Source organism: Mus caroli, chromosome 11, assembly GCF_900094665.2.
Source record: "Mus caroli chromosome 11, CAROLI_EIJ_v1.1, whole genome shotgun sequence".
In the NCBI taxonomy this organism is placed as follows: Eukaryota; Metazoa; Chordata; class Mammalia; order Rodentia; family Muridae; genus Mus; species Mus caroli.
In genome coordinates, this window is record NC_034580.1 from 100528258 (window position 1) to 100539815 (window position 11558).

Below are 11558 nucleotides of genomic sequence, written 5' to 3' on the forward strand. Positions count from 1 at the left end.
TTCTTTCTTTCTTTCTTTCTTTCTTTCTTTCTTTCTTTCTTTCTTTCTTTCTTCCTTCCTTCCTTCCTTCCTTCCTTCCTTCCTTCCCTCCCTCCCTCCCTCCCTCCCTTCTTTCTTTCTTTCTTTCTTTCTTTCTTTCTTTTCTTTCTAAAGAAAACAAAACTCCATTAGCCAGTCATGGTTTCCCTATCACCTTGCCCAGCTGGTGAGACATTAAAGATACACATGTTTGGGAACACCTGCTGGCTAAATGACTTGGATACTAGATTTTGATCTCTGCTGTTCTTTTTCTGCTTCCTTCCTTTTGTTTGTTTGTTCGTTTGTTGTAATTGTATATTTTATTCTCCTGCTGTAATTGTTGTTTGGAGACTCACTGCCTCCGTCTGTTAACCTAGACCTACTCCTAGAAGCTTCTAGCCTCCGAACAATCGAATCTAGGCCTAGAGTGTTTTCTGCCTCTGAGACTCACTGCTGAATAAGCTTAGCCTTTCCTAGTTCTTTCTGAGGCCTGGCTGGTTCAACTCAGCTGTCCTGGCTCAAAACTTTCCATACTAACTGATTCAAACTAACTTTTTTCAACAAGACAGAGACAGGAGAACTTGGGACTCACCAGCCAGCCAGTCTGGCCTATGTAGTCAGCTCTAGGCTACTGGAGGGTTAGTTTATTTTTTTATTTTCCCAAAATTCCAAAGTCTCCAGTGGGGGGCTGGAGAAATAGCTCAACCAATTCCCAGTACTCGCACGGCAGCTCACAACTAACTGTATAGTGCTTTCACCTGGTGTGCGGATGTATATACAGACCAAATACCCATTTACATGACAAAATACATAAACAAACAAAAACCCAAAGTAGAAAACTCCTGGGGAATGAAGCTCAAGGTTGACCTGTAGCCTCTATATACATGCACACACAAATTCACATTCTTACAGAGTAGATTTCACCTTAGAAGGCACCAAGGTTAGACTTAACACAGAAATGAGCCAGAATATATATGATCATATCAGCTGTCGCCTTTGTATTTAAGTAGATTCAGAATCCGTTTTGGTGGCTTTAGCATGATTTATGAGTCTCTGGATTATGGGGCTTCAAAGACACAGCCTCTCGTGGGAAGCAAAGGTCGTGAAGGAGAGCGGGAGGAATGTAAGAACTCTGAGAAGGAGTGCGGGCTGTGGGCGCCAAAGTCAGTGCTAGAAACAGAGGAGCAAAGCCTGGTGTGGGATGCATGCGCAGCCTAGGGATGCTGAGGCAGGAGGGAGGATCAGGGCTTCCAGGCCATCCTCTGCAGTTAGCTCAAGCCCAGCGGCATGACACTGCCTCAAAAAGACAAACAAAAAGCAAGGCAGAAGGAGAGATCTTGCAATGACGCCTTCTCCAGTGACTGTGAAGTTTTCATACCAGGATAAATAACACAAAAAGTTAAAAAATCAAATGAAATCAATGTGGCGCCTGGTATGGGGGATAGTCCAAAACTTTGTCTTGAGTGAAGTGAGCTATGATGTATACTCCTTGACCCAAGGCTTGTGTGGCAAATGCACAGGTCAAGTGTCAATAAGGTTGGCTGGGCCATGGGCTGGGCCAGCAGCTAACAGTACTCGCTGCTTACAGTGGACCCATCTTTAACTCCAGTTCCAGGGTATTCAGTGCCCTCGTTTGGCTTCCTTGAACACCAGGCATACAAATACACATAAGCAAAACATCCATACACATGAAATGAAAATAAATAAACCTTTAAGAATGGCAGGGACTGGAAGTAAGCTTGTTTGCTTGCCTGAAGTGAGGCCTTGTAAGCTTGGTTAAAATTAAGGTGTTGGGGGGCAGTTGTTGAAAGTTTAAGCTCCAGGCTGATGACTCCAAAACAGACTCAGGGTAGCAGTGACTGACTTGGAAAATGAGCTCAGGAGAAAGGAATTCAAGGGAGATGGCGCTAACAGCTGAGGATTTTGTGAATCGGAGGGGAGAAAGCTCAGTGCCTAGAAATGACACAAGATGACCAGGGTGTCTAGACCCTTCTGCACTCTCATTTGCTAACACCCTAGCCAGTTTAATCTGGAAAAAAAAAAGAGATTGGGAATCAAGACAATTGTGCATTATGAATTTAAAGGTACTATATACATATTATATATTTTACATATATTTAACGGGAATATATGTTTGTGTGTTAATAAAAGGTATTGAGGAAGTTTCTGAAAGCATCCAAGATCTAACCAGAAGGCTGTTTGGTGTGTATAGACTTAGAAGCAAAAATCTAAATTGAGTTATCTTACTGGCTAGCATCTTTTTTTCTCTCCCTCAGACGGTGTCCGTATACCTGCCTGGGGAGTAGATGAAAACTCTCTGTATCATTTGCCCTTCCATGGTGAGTGCTGCTCTGTTCCCAGCGGCTATCCCAGCAGCTAGGAATCAGAATCAGCCCAGATGTCCATCAACCGATGAATGGCTTGTGGACGTGTGACACGTTGTACAGTGGGATTTTATTCAGCTGTAAAGAAAAATGCAATTATGAACTCTGCAGGAAAATGGATGGAACTGTAAAAATATTCTGAATGAGGGAACCCAGGCTTTAAAGACAGACAGGCATCCTAGCTTCAAAATTTGGGATTTGTATGTTTGAGTTGGAGTTTCTGTAGAGGTTAAGAAGCTAGAAAGGGGTCATGGGCGGGGCTTACAGGAGGGGGGTAGTAGAAAATGTGTGATATAAAAGTAGAGAAGGGAATATTGAAGGTAGAAGGGCTGGGGGGTGGGGGATGGGAGTTAGAAAGTAGCAGAGAGGATGGAGCAGAGGGAGGATTAGAAACTAAGAATAGACAAAGCCACACAGAAACCTACTGTTAAAAGTACCTTTTATTCTCCTGTTTCAATTCTCATTTCAGAGGCTTCCCATCTCTGTCTGCTTCTAGCCTCTAGATCATCTAATCTAGGCCTAGAACGCTTTCAGCTTCTGAGACTTACTGCTGAATTCCTTCACCTTTGCTACCTTTTTCTGCTCTTGCTGGCTGATGCAATTCAGCTGTTCCGGCTCAGACTCCTCTCCTAGCTGACTGATTCAATCTGACCTCTCCCTCTCCCCCTCTCTCCTTCTCTCCCTCTCTTGAGTGGCTCTTCTCAAACTAACTCCAATAATCTTTTCTAATCTTCTGGCTCCTTCTCATTCTCTTGCTTGTTTTATCTTTACCTGTGTCTAGCCCTTTCTCTCTTCAGTTTGTCTCTGTAAAACTCTCCTGGTAACACTGCCTCCTTCTCCCTCTCTCTACTGCTCCATTCCCCCTCTCAACTCTACTCCACCAACTCTCCTGATCCCTGTACTGCACTCTCTTCCTCCTGTGCTGTCACTCTCTCCGTTAAGTAGCTTTCCTTTCCTCTCTCTTTTGGTGAGAGTTGGTCATATCCTATTCTGTCAAATCTTACTCTAATTCATCACTTTGTCTGCCACTCAATTAGACATCACTTTCAAACTTGGGTGCTTCCTTCTACAAACTAACTTTATCTTCTCTGTTTGGGATTAAAAATGTGTACTAAGGGCTTGTCTTTATTCCAGCCAAAGGGATTAGATGTGTGTGCTAAGGGCTGAGCCACACCCTAACTAGACACAGGTGTGAATATTCAGCAACATACTGCCTTGTAAGCTAATTAAAAAAATTTTTTTAAAACATCTAAATCATCTAGGTGTTCTCAACTTCTTGATGTGGTAACTATTCAATACAGATCCTCATGCTGTGGTGACCTCAACCAGAAAGTTATTTTTGTTGCTAACTTGTAACTATCATTTCGCTACTGTTGTGAACTGTACTGTAACTATCTGTGTTTTCTGGAGGTTTCAGGTGACCCCTGTGAAAGAGTCCTTTGACTCTGGAGGGGTCAAGACCCACAGGTTGAGAACCACTGATCTAGAGCAAGTTCTTTGGATAGATTCTTTGCTTTTTCTTTTGGTAGTTAGGTTCTAGGCATTTTTATTGAATTCTGGATAAACAGCGGAACAATGGAGTAAACACAGACACAACTTTATTCTCAGGTAGTCTCATTTAGCCCAGGATAGCCTTGAGCTACATTTATAACTGAGGCTGGTGTCAAACTCCTGATCTTTCTGCCTCAACCTCCCAAATGTTAGGATTACAAGTGCATGCCACCCCACTCATCTTGATATTCAGGTTCTTAGTATTTACCATGGTTGGCTTGAATAGACTTTGTTATTTTCCTGGTGTTACAGATATGCTATTTGGAACCCAGGCACAGTGGGTGGACAAAGCCTGTGATCTCAGCACTTGGGAAGATGGAGACAGGAGAATCAGGGCATCATGGTCATCCTCTGCTACAAAGACAGTTTGATGCCAGTCAGGGCTACACCACACATTGTCTTATAAAAAGTAAAATCCAGATGGCTTAGTAAGAGTGCTTTCTCTGCAAACATGAGGACTTGACCTTCATCTCTCTAGCACCCACACAAGAAGCTAAACTTGGCTGTGCATGCCTGTAACTACAGCATCAAGTAGTGGAGACAGGCAGATCCCAAGAGAGTTTGCTGGCCAGCCAGTCTAGCCAAAATGGGCAGCCTCTGGTTCAGTGATAAACCCTATCTCAGGGCAAGAAGGAAGAGAGTGACAGAAGACACTTGACATTATGTTCTGGTCCCTGCATGCACTCAACATGCACAAAATGCATGCAGCACACCCACACACTCAGACAGACAGAGGAACACAGAGAGACACAGAGAAATAGGTAAAAAATAAAACCAGGATAGAACAAAAATTCCCCCACAAATGTATAATTTGAATCATTGTGGATGAGCTAGATTTTTTTGTTCGTTTGTTTTGGGGTTTTGGTTTTTGTGTTTTTTGTTTGTTTGTTTTGTTTTTTGTTTGTTTGTTTTTTCAAGACAGGGTTTCTCTGTGTAGCCCTGGCTGTCCTGGAACTCACTCTGTAGACCAGGCTGGCCTCGAACTCAGAAATATGCCTGCCTCTGCCTCCTGAGTGCTGGGATTAAAGGTGTGCGCCACCACGCCCAGCATCTCTGCACTATTTAGACTACTTAGTACAATGTAGATTCTGTGTGAATAATACTATGACAAGATAACATGATCGGGTGAGAAGTTTGTATGTGTTCAGCTACAATTGATTTTTGTTGTTTGAGAAAGGGTCTCCAAATGTAGTCTAGGCCTCCAGCTTTTGGTGACCCTCTGTGTTTAGATTTCATGAAATTCATAGTTGGAAAAGTAGGTCCACCTGCCTAAGGTCTCCCAGGAACATTTAGGTGCTGTGCTAACCAAATCAAGTGCTAAGATACACGTGGGAATCGACAAACTTGCCTCACTCACTTTTGGGAAGACTGAATCTTATTTGAAGTACACCACTTTCAAAACCATCCCCATCCAAGCCAGGCGGGACGGACACACCTAATCCCAGCACTCTCAAGGTAGATCCTGAGTTCAAGGCCAGTTTGGGTCACATGATAAAACCATGTCACAAAAAATGAAATCAACCAAACAAATGAAAACCATCTCTGTCTAAGTTAAGAAACCAATTATTGTGTTAACTCAGTATTAACATGAAATTCATTGGAAAAACTCTGAAAGGAATTTGAAAAACTCATCAATAATTTAGTAGAATGTTTTATATGTTTTTTTTTAACCCTCTTAATGTAAACGCGTGTGAGTTCCATGAAGGTTACATGTCTGGTGCATTTGGGGGTATCCGGAAGTTCTAAAGACTCTGCCCTTTTCCAATGGCAACATTTAAACAAATATTATGCACTGCTCAGGTGAGCAGTGTGAAGTGGGCTCCCTCACACTTTTTGGATCTCACTTCCTTTAAGCACAAGCGTCCTATTCACCAACGCAAAGCTATTGACTCTTTTTACAGTCCACTGGGAGGATACCTGTTAGACCAGAGAAGCCCCCTCAAGAGCTACTTGAGTACATACAACTCTGTGAGCTCCCTTCCTCTCCCTCTCCTCCCTGCCCTATCCCTCCCTGCTTCCCTTCTCTCCTCCTCTCCCTCCCTGCTTCCCTTCCCTCTTCTATTCCCCCCTCCTTTCCCTTCTCCCTTCATCATGTGCAGAACTGTGCCATCATCCTGGGTCGTCGCTGCGAGTCTTCCGTGTCTCCAGTGAGCTCATGGGCCACCGAGGACCTCTTACATCAGGCAGATGTTATGTAATATCACATGTGATGTGAAAGTTCAGGTTACATCACGAGTTCCAGTGTCAAAGCTACACATACCCAACAGGAATGTGTCATCTGCGTCTGAAACAGTGACAACACTCGGTGTTGTTCCTGAAACGGTTGAGCTGGAATGTCTGTCTTCTGATATTCCCTCGGAACAGCAGCATGTCAGACTTCTCCAACCAAGGTCTCACCAGTTACTAAAACGAACACCCGTGTGTTTGGCTTCTGAGTCCTGGATCATCGGAAGAAAAAAATCAGTTCCACCTGCTGGGATTTGATTCCTAGTCATTAAAGCCTGTCTTAAGGTCCCACCTAGTCAGGGGACAGGACGTGGTACTAGTTCATCTGAAAAGGCAATGAATCATTTTCTGTTCACGTGACTACCGTGTGCTCTAGCAAAGCAACTGCACTAGCGGTCTCAGAACTCTGGTTCCCAGAGGCTCTGCCGTCAATAGCCGGAGACGCTTTCTAGCTGGCTCAACCTTAAATGTTTTTGCAAAAAAGCGTCCAATACTTTTATAATTTGTCCACCAGGGCCACTACAGTTTTATTCTGAGTCCGAGACCCGTTTTACTAGTTTTTGATGCAATTAAAACATGAAATAGATATGTATGAGGTCTTAAATTTTTTTTTCATTGTGTGTGTGTTTTCATGTGTGTAAGCGCTCGCATGCATGCGCATGTGGGGCTGGTTTGGGGGTGCACGTTATCATTCCTCAGGCACTATGCAACTTCTTACATGTATATATGCATGTATGCATGTATTTTTTTGAGACAAAGGCTCTTACTGGCTTGGGATTCACCATGTGTGTAGACTTGGCTGGCAGGCCAGAGAGCCCATGGGTCCGCCCGTCTCCACCTCTCAGTATTGGGATTGCAAGCATGCTACCCCACACTGGGCTTTCTTTGCTTTGAATCCCATCTAAAGATATTTTAGAACTTCCTGGTTCAAGGACCAATTTAGCTCTCATCATCACTTCCAGATTCCTCAGTAACTCTGTCACAGGCATTCCTTGCTGCAAAGCTTTCCCCGTTTCTTCAGACTTGAAGTCATTAGTTGGTTATGGCTAAGTAGCCATGTTTCTCTATTAGACCAATGACTTCCAGCTCTTCTTTGCGTTTTCATTTTTCTACAGCTTCCAGACACCTGAGTAATTTTTCAGTCTCCACAGAAAGCACTTTCTCTTTATATAGTCTGTGGCCTTCCTTTCAGTCTTTTGGCCAACAGTGGCAAATCTTTCACCAGAAAATGAAAATGTGACAGCCTTAATAGATCCGTTGTGAGACCTCCCATTTCTTGGTTTGTGTTTTATATCTGCTAGAGCAAAGACAATACCAACATTTTATTTTCTTTGTGTAGTTGTGCGTGTGTGTGCATGCACCTGTGTGTTTGGAGGTCAGAGAACAGCTCTGTGGACTCAGTTCTCTCCTCTCTTCTACCCTTGCCTACTCTATCTGGGGCGCATAGAAATAGCTTTCCCAATTAAGTACAAGGACCAGAATTGGCTCCTTGGCCCTCATGTAAGAGCCAGGTGTGATGGCATGTGCTTTTAACTCCAGTGCTGGGGTGTGGGGGCAGAGACAAAAGGATTCTGGCATCTTACTGGACCTCCAGTTTAGCCAAAATGGCAAGCTCCACGTTTGGCGAGAGATCTGTCTCAAAAAAGAAAGTGGGGCCAGGTATGGTGGCATATACCCTTAATCCCAGCCCTTTAAGGCCAGTCTGGTCTACAGAGCAAGCTCTAGGACAGTCAGGGCTACACAGAGAAACCCTGTTTTGAAAAAGAAAACCAACCAACTAACCAATCAGACTACCAAATATCAACAAGAGAAAGTGTAGAGACGGAGCCAGAGAGCTGGCTCAGCAGCCCTTGTAAAAGTCTCAAGGTCAACTCTCAGTACAAAATCAGGCACTCACAACTGCTTGCAATGCTAGCTTTGGGCAGTCTAACTCCTGGCTTCCCTGGGCACCAGCACGCTGTGGTACTCACGAACTTAATCGAGTACACACAAACACAGACACACAGACATACACACACAGACACACAGACACACACACACACACACATGATTCCCCAGGAAAAGTCACAGCTGACAAAAACAGCTGTCTTTGAAGTTCTATCAACAGCTCCATTTCCAGGGGAGAAAAACCGTGGCATAAAGAAGTTAACTGGTGCTGGGCTACGGTGGGTCACACCGTTAATCTCAGCAGTTTCCAGGTAGAGGTAGGTGCTGTGAGTCCGAGGACTGTATGGTCCACAGAGCAAAATTCAGGGCAGCCAGGGCTACACAGAGAAACTCTGTCTCAAAACAGCAGCAGCAGCAGCAACAGCAAAGCCAAAAACAAAGAAACTAACAGGTCAGCTCACTGAGCTGAGTCAGGGTTTCAACCCAGGTAACCTGGTTCCTGAGTGGGCTTCAGCCTGTTCTGCCAGCTCCTTTATAGGCATGGATTAAAGCGCTGTTGACTGCGGCAGTGCCCTGTGATAACCAGGTTTATGAGACACTGATGAGAAAGAAGGAGCGTGGGTGACAAGGGCAAAGCGTTAGCAGCCAGGACTGTGTGGGCAGCATTCGATGCTAGGCAGGAGAGGCTAGCTATCTCTTTCAGGGCAGGACAGGCCCTGTGCAGATGGTCGGAGGACACAGGCAGAGAGGAGTGAGTGTTGATGTGTGGTCCAATTGAGGACTGGCGGCAGTTCTCGGTACATTCGTCTCTGAGCTGACATCTGACATACACTGGCTGGTGTGAAATTCAATCTTATTTTCAACCCACTGAATTTGAAGTCCTTCCAGCGGGAGCACTTAGGTGGCAGAGTAACCCTGGCTCTCGCACCGATGGCTGCTTCCACAGAGGTCGACTTGAGGCTGCCAAATGCCCACTCTCCAGGACCTCTTGCTTTCCTTTCTTACAGTGGCCAATGTGTGCTGAAGGGCGAGTCCCCGTGGCGGCTTAAAATTCAACATCAGTGATCAGAAAGTGGGATCTCTGACTCCAGCTACTGGGATACCTCTCAAGACAGCAGGTTTAGGTAATACGGTTCATCTCTCTGTCTCGACTCGTAACCGCATCCATGGCCCCGTCCCAGAAACCACAGCTCTCTTCCAGTTGCTTCGGGAATACCAAGCACTCTTATTTTGTGTTTGCTTAGGGAGAGTCAAAAGCACGTAAAGAGCTCTCACCCCATCCCTGACCTATTTTGGGGTGCCCCATGGCCAGAGATCTCAGACAGTCTAACTTTTCTTCTGAGGAGGCAGGTTGCCTGGACCTAGGGACTCACAACATGTTTTCTGGGCCAAAATATTCCACAGGCTGTTTTCCAAGCTGCCACCTGCCCCCTTCCACCCCTTTCTGCCTCCTCTGTCTGTCCGAATTCTTAAACCTACACATCACAGTCCTTTTAGCCACCTGATGTTGTCCCTCGGTTCTCTCTCTCTCTCTCTCTCTCTCTCTCTCAGAGTTCCTCTGAGGAAACTGGAGAAGCCTGGCTTCCTCTGCCTGGAGAATCCATGGGAAATGAAGATTTCTTGCTGGGATGGTTTGCGTACCTCGCATACCATTTCTTACAAATCTCACAGTTGCTTGAGATGTTAAAAGGTCATAACCCTGTATTGGAAATAGTCAAAACAGGCTTCAGATATACCACGGGTCGACTCCAGAAAGCCTTGCAGACCTAGTGGTCTATTTCTCTCTAGATTTCTATTTTTAATATTTATTTGTATCATTTTAAATTATGTGTAGGTGTGTGTTTGTGTGTCTGTTTGGACTACGTGCCGTTGAGTGCAGGTACCTAGGGGGCCAGCAGTATTGGATTCCCTGGACTCAGAGTCATAAACAGTTGTGAGCCTCTTGATGTGAGTTCTGAGAACCAAACTTCGGACCTCTGGAAGAGCAACAACTGCTCTTAACTGCAGAGTCATCTCTCCAGCCCCTCTGGATTATTTGTTTATTCACTTTTATGGTTCTGGGGACAGAAGTTAGGGCTTCATAAATGCTAGTTAGGTGCTCTACCTCTGAGCCACATCCCTGCCCATCCCTCTGTCTTTTGAGGACCATGTTACTACATTTCTTTCTAGAAGAGCAAGAATGACTGGTGTTTAAACTTGTCAGCAGGTGAAAGTATTTCATCCATTAGTAATGTAAAGTCTTTAAAATAGCTGACCTATTTGTTTGAAAACAGTTGTGAGAACCTGAGTATGTAAATCACAGGAAGGAGATGATGGCTCAGTGGGTAAAGTGCCCGGAGGGTGTGGTGGTTTGAATGAGAGTGGCCCTCATAGGCTCATATATCTGAATGCTTAGCCACTAGTGAGTTGAACTGTTTGAAAGGATTAGAAGGATCAGGAGGTGTGGGTTTGTTGGAGGAAGTGTGTCACTCAGGGTGGGCTTTGGGGTTTCAAAAACACATGCCAGCCTCACTGTCTGCTCTCCATACTTTGTTCTGTGGATCAGAATATAGCTCTCAGCTACTGCTCCAGCATCATGCATGCCACCATGCTCCCTGAAGTGACGACAATGGATTAAGCGTTTGAAACTGTAAGCAAGCCCCCAACTTTTTTTCATAGGAGTTGCCGTAGTTATGGTATTTCTTCATAGCAATAGAACAGTGGCTAAGACACAGGGCAAGAACAAGGATCTCAATTTGGATAACTTCCTGCCTCCTCTACCACATCTGTAACCCCAGTCCTGGGCGTGGTATGGTTTGGAGACAGGATGATCTCCAGAGTTCCATGGCCAGTCAGTCTGGCCAATCAGTGAGCTCCAGGTTCAGGGAGAGACCCTCCCTCAAAAAATAAGGTAGAGAATGATAGAGGAAGACATTAGGCATTGACTTCTGGTTTTCTCAGGTGACACACACAGAATGAATGAATGAATGAATGAATACACACACATATAGGATATGTGCACTTACACTCTGTGTAAATAGGGTTCTTGCCTATAGTCTTAGTACTTTAGAGTCTGAGACAGGAGGATTACCATGAGTCTGAGGCCAGCCTGGGTTACATTATGAGTTCTAGGCTAGCCTAGCTTACATAGTGAGACTCTGTCTCAAAACAAAACAAAAGAAAAAGAAAAGAAAAGAAAAATCAACCAAACAATAAATACTGAGAAGTGAGGTGACTCAGCATTTAAGAGCGCTTGCTGCTCTTACAGTGGACCTGAGGTCAGTTCCTAACACCCACGTACAGCAGCTCATAACTCCCTGTAACCCTGCTTCCAGAACATGTAAAGTCATCTTCTGGTCTCCACAAACATGTGCACATACACACACAGACACACACACACAGACAGACAGACACACACACAGACACACACAGACACACACACACAGACACACACACACAGACACACACACACACAGACACACACATACACACACACACATACACACACACACA